The following is a 6,000-nucleotide window of genomic DNA, read 5'->3' on the forward strand; positions in this document are numbered from 1 at the left end:
CATCCTCCCCTGTCCTTCGTCCTCACATCCCTACCTTGCATGTCACATCCTCCCCTCTCCTTCTTCCTCACATCCCTACCTCGCGTGCCACATCCTCCCCGTCCTTCTTCCTCACATCCCTAGCACCTTCCTCTGTGTTTCATTCCCTCGCCTCTCTTCTCTCCCCCCAGGGCGTCTACGCTTTCGCTCCACCCGCAGTGTGAACCAGACTGCAGTTCAATTCAATTCATACTAGACCTCACCTGTTCCCGTGCTGTGTCACTTCCTGTGCTGGCGGGAACGGCTGCGGCCCTGTCACTGCGCCCAGTCGGCACCCCACCCCCAGCGCTCGGATTTAAACAAATGAAATATTAAAACGTGCTATGGCCAGTGCAAGCAAACATAAATTATTCATTTCCACATCTTTTCCATCTTGTCCACAAACTCAGTCTCAGTACACAGCGGCATGTCCGTATAACGCAGGGGCAGGTTAAGCCTGTTTAGTCCGCGTGGCGCAGATGTTGGGAACAGCACGGGTCTGCACTTTTGAGATGGTCCCTTGCCTTGTGGCGAGGGTCAGCCTTGTCCAGAGAGCCATCTGTGAGTGGCATATCCATTCAAATCCCTGTCCCATATCACAATCTCGCGTGACAGCATCACATTGTCTTTTTGCTTTTCTTTTTTTTAACCTTGCTAAATTAAACACCTCCAGCAGGAATCTTTTTTTTTTTTTTTTATTTTAATCTAATTTTCAGTGAATGTATTTGAACAGAGAGGAACAAGATGGAACAAGTTTGGCTCCATATGTTCAATTCAGACCTAACTGTCACTTCAGCACTTTGGTAATTTAGCAGAGCAGTGGCCTCTGTGCCGTTTGAACAGCTAATTTAAAATGGCTGCCGCCCTGCATGACATTGTCACTTCATCAACCAATTTCTTATTTGAATTTTCCATTTTACAATGAACACAAATATGTTGGCACTGTCTGCACGGCAGATACAATCAATCAACTCCGAAAACTAAATCAGGGTATTGTCAGTTGTAGACAGAACAGTCAACCAAGGATGATGTATGAAAGCATCCACACAAAAAAAAGAAGAAAAAAAAAACATTTTCCCAGCCAAGAAAAAAATGAAATGGCGTTTCACTACTTTTGGTATTTTAGAAATTGAAGGAATTTGTTTTAAACGTACAGTGTGTTGAGACTTCTTAGACATGCACTTTCAATAAATGATGACTGGACTTCACTAGCTTATGCGATGTAATCCTGGTACACAAAGTGGTACTGTAGTGTTGATCAGTCTGTAAGAGAGACTTCATTTGGCAAAGATGGCAGCTCTAAAAAGAAATTATATCTAAGGACATAAACAGATTATGAGAGGTGAGACTAGCATTTTCACACTGTGTGAGGGGGAGGCATTGTGTTCAGATATCTGTCTACTGCATTGGTCACCCCGAGGCATATCTGCTTCTCTAACACAGGCCAAATAACGATTTTAAAATGCAACCATTGTAAATACTTCAACCCTAAGTACTTCAACTGTAAATACAACTTTAACACATTCCAGCAGTTCCCAGAGAATTTTCAACCAAAGAGCATGGTGCTAACAAAAACGCACGATATCAATGAAAGAAAAGTTTTGGAATATTGGCGAAAACAGATGTCCGGGTGTAGGAACTGTACAGGTCTAATGGTGGACCCGCAAGGAGGAAATTGCAGTAGGCCAGGAAATGAACAGCGTATGGACCAAGAGCGGGGTTCAGTAGGTAGCGAGGAAGGGGTTAGATTCTCCAGATTAAAAAAAAAAAATGGTGTCTAATTAAGAACAAATAGCAGCTCATTACAATAGGGTGCAGGTTACTATGGTTGGAGCAAAAACCAGTATACACAGTGGGTCACCAGGACCAGGGTTGAGAAGCATAGATCCAAGGTGGATGAAAGGCCAAATTTAGGGTGACAAAACATCCCTTTTTTCCCCAGGACAACACCATATTTCAGCCACTTTACACATGTCTCGACTTATTTTGGGAAAATCTTGATTGGTGCCCATATTTCAGTCGTATCACATTTCAGTGGGTTCTCGTGACTATAGTTGCCATTATTGTAGGTCCTCCCAGCATTAAGCACAAGGCCCTGCGCGGGTGAATCTGGTCACCCTAGTCAGACTGGTGGTGGGGGGGGGACCTGGCCCGTGAATTCGAGCGCCTCTCAAGCTGAGCTTTGGGGCGAGGGTCTGCCATTCTGAACCGGCGGGCCAGCGGAGATGTGTGTGCCGAGAACCTGCTGAGACTGATTCTCTGAGTTCAAGTACTTTCAAATTTGCGAAAAAAAAAAAAAAAAAAAAATGTTTGCAGGCTTCGAAAGCAGTCGCGAAGGATGACAAATTGAACTCAAAGCAAATGTGCAGACAAGCCCAGCGGGGTCTGTTAAATGGCAGTTGTAATATAAATTACCCAATTTTCCACAGAACGGCGCTCTCTGGAAAGCAATCAGCGGGGTGGAAAAAAAGGGCTTGATGAATGAACGCGGCCCCAAACAGAGTTAGAGCAGTTATGCAAAAGGTTTGCGGGAGTTGGGACTCCTCCTGCGGCCATTGTGTTGGCTTTTAAGGCACACCGCCCTGTATACTTTAGCATTACTTTTTCTACATTAGCGTGAACATGATGATTAGGTGGCACAGCAAGGTAATTACGCGTTATTTCGCTAATAATTCCCACCGACGTAAACATTCAGAAGACTCCCACTCCCAGTTGGAAATGCTAATTTCCTGAGTGTGGGTGACAGACTGATTACCCTCCCGAGGCTGTGGCGAAGGAGTTATTAAAACAGCCTGGCTGGCATGTAGCACCACATTTCGTTTGCTTCGACATTAGTTTGCAATTTCCTCACCCTCCACGTCCAATTTCCTTCTGGTACAGCAGCGGCGATGATGCACTGTCTGTCTGGGCTGGCCCAAGTTCAGGCACTCCACAGCCACAAACTACATATCCCACGTTGCACCTGCAATCCTGTTCATTTGCACACTGAGCAGCTCATCACACAAATGTCACACATCTAATTTGTTTTCACACCACACAGATAGCAGGATAAAATGTGCGGCTCCTTTCGCAGGTGCATTTGGAGAGTGACCTTCATTTGACCCATCCGAAATCACCCCCGTTTAGTTCCAGGGTGCAGCCTGCACACCGTGACCCTTGGGTAACCCGTCATCAAGCGCTGTCCCACAAACCGAAAATCACAGGACCAGACCGACCCCATAAACACAAACTGACCTCGTAAACACCAGTGAGGGCCGTAGATAACAGTTTGTGGATGAGCCCTGCAGTCTGATATTAACCTCCCAGAGACAAGGCAGTTAATTTGTGTCCCCTGCAGGGGACATGACTCAGGTCTTAACCTTAAGAATCATACATTCTTCTATGCTTTAACTTAAACTACAAGGATCATACAATAAAAATCCAATCCAAATTTATTTATAAAGCACTTTAAAAACAACGACAGCTGACCAAAGTGCTGTACAATCAGAAATAGCAAAACCCTAAAACAACACAACAAAAACATAAAAAGACCAGTTTAAAAGACAGAAGGACAAATAAAATAATAAAAACAATAAGATCATATAAAAAATAATAATAAAAAAATTCAAATAAATGAATATTTTTAAAACAACTTTCTCTCCAATATTATTTTTGTCATCCAAGACACTTGCATTATGCCAGGAAAGATTTTTAAAAACTGACACAAGTTTTTTTTTTTTTTTTTCCCCGCTGGGTCTCAGGGAGGATAAAATCCAGACTGTGCCGGCGCCCACTGTGGCTGACAGCCCTGCAGGGCGGGACTCAAATGGGTTTAGCGCTGGGCGGAGGTGGGAGGGCCTCAGTGTGCCCGGATAATTGCTTCTCATTGCACACAGAGCGCCCCCCACTGGTCAATCAGGCACCCGCGGTTCCACCTGTGGAGCTGCGCGGGAAGCGCCTCCGCCCCACCGTCTGCAGCGCGGTTTCCGTTAAAGAATCGCACCGCTGCGAGTTGACGCGCGTCAGAACGTTACCGCGACGACGTTAACGGAAAACGAGTCGAATCGACGCGCGACGCGCTAGGCTAATTAGCTCGCTAGCGGCGGATTAGAGTGGATCCTAATTCATTTTAGCGTAAGCTAAAGCGCTGCAGCGCGAGCCCAACTTACGAGCCGCCGCGTGACGTCACACGTCTCAGAGGAGAGCGCGCGCTCGTCTGAATGGATCGATAACAGAGCCGACAGCGGAAATATGAAATTGGGCGTCCCAAACAGAAGAGAAAAGGGGGGAAAAGTCGTATTAAAAACAACAAAAAAATAAACACTAGTTTGAGGGAGAAAGCACATGAATATGCAGCACAGCATAGTCAGGGTAATATACAGCAATGACTACACAATGCAGCTGCTGAGAGTATGTCAGCTGATTTCAGCATGTGTCCCTGTACAGGAAGAGACTGAAGAGGCAGCAACAGATTTTTATAGCGGCAACAAAAATCTGGCAACAAGTGAAGTAAGCGAACAGCTGATTTAACACGGCTGAAGTGTTCGCCTCCTGCTAAAAGACGAACGCACGCACGCACGCACGCACGCACGCACGCACGCACACTCACGTTTATTCCCAACGCACGCTTGCAACAAGCGAAGGAAACAACCTGCTGATTCACCACGGCTGAGTGTGTTCACCTCCTGCCAGCACAAGGGGCTCCCGCAGAGTTGATTTAGCAGCGTCTTATTCTCCAGCCCCCGCCCCCCCCCCCCTCCTGGGGCACCATCTGCAAGCGCGTCTCATTCCTCACCAGCTTCAGCTGAGCCCCTCGTTATGCCCAGGACCCCACCGCTCATTATGCCCAGGGACCCCACCGCTCGTTATGCCCAGGACCCCACCGCTCGTTATGCCCAGGACCCCACCGCTCATTATGCCCAGGGACCCCACCGCTCGTTATGCCCAGGACCCCACCGCTCGTTATGCCCCGGTACCCACCGCTGGTTATGCCCAGGACCCACCGCTCGTTATGCCCAGGATCCACCGCTCGTTATGCCCAGGATCCACCACTCGTTATGCCCCGGTACCCACCTCTGGTTATGCCCAGGACCCACCGCTCGTTATGCCCAGTACCCACCACTCGTTATGCCCAGGATCCACCGCTCGTTATGCCCAGTACCCACCGCTCGTTATGCCCCAGGACCCCACCGCTCGTTATGCCCAGTACCCACCGCTCGTTATGCCCAGTACCCACCGCTCATTATGCCCCAGTACCCACCGCTCGTTATGCCCAGTACCCACCGCTCGTTATGCCCCAGTACCCACCGCTCGTTATGCCCCAGTACCCACCGCTCGTTATGCCCAGGACCCACCGCTCGTTATGCCCCAGTACCCACTGCTCGTTAGGCCCAGTACCCACCGCTCGTTATGCCCAGGGACCCCACTGCTCGTTATGCCCAGGGACCCCACTGCTCGTTATGCCCAGTACCCACCGCTCGTTAGGCCCCAGTACCCACTGCTCGTTATGCCCAGGGAACCCACCCCACCGCTCGTTATGCCCCAGATCCCACCGCTCGTTATGCCCAGTACCCACCACTCGTTATGCCACCGCTCGTTATGCCCCAGTACCCACCACTCGTTATGCCCAGGGACCCCACGTACATTCAGGCAAACACATTTTCTCTGGACCCTTATTAAAATGTAGGCACGAATATGTTTAAACATGAGATAATTGTTCTCAACATAACGTATTCCTACCTGAGGCTCCTCTGGACCAGCTTTAGCTGCTCTGTTTCTGCTCGGATTTCCGTTTGGGAATTGTATTGAAATGTTTATTGGTTTAGCTGTGGAACGAGGTTATCTCCACAGCGGCGTTAGCTTTTGGGCTTTTGTTTACAGTGCCAATGCTTGGTTTGTTTAGCTGAAGTTACGCTTATTGATTATGAACAGGCCTTCTGTACGTTCTCAGTGATATTTCACATATGCATTCCTGAGCCTAGCACTATTGTTAACATTTTCCAC

The sequence above is a fragment of the Anguilla rostrata genome, chromosome 4 (assembly GCF_018555375.3).
Source record: "Anguilla rostrata isolate EN2019 chromosome 4, ASM1855537v3, whole genome shotgun sequence".
NCBI lineage: Eukaryota > Metazoa > Chordata > Actinopteri > Anguilliformes > Anguillidae > Anguilla > Anguilla rostrata.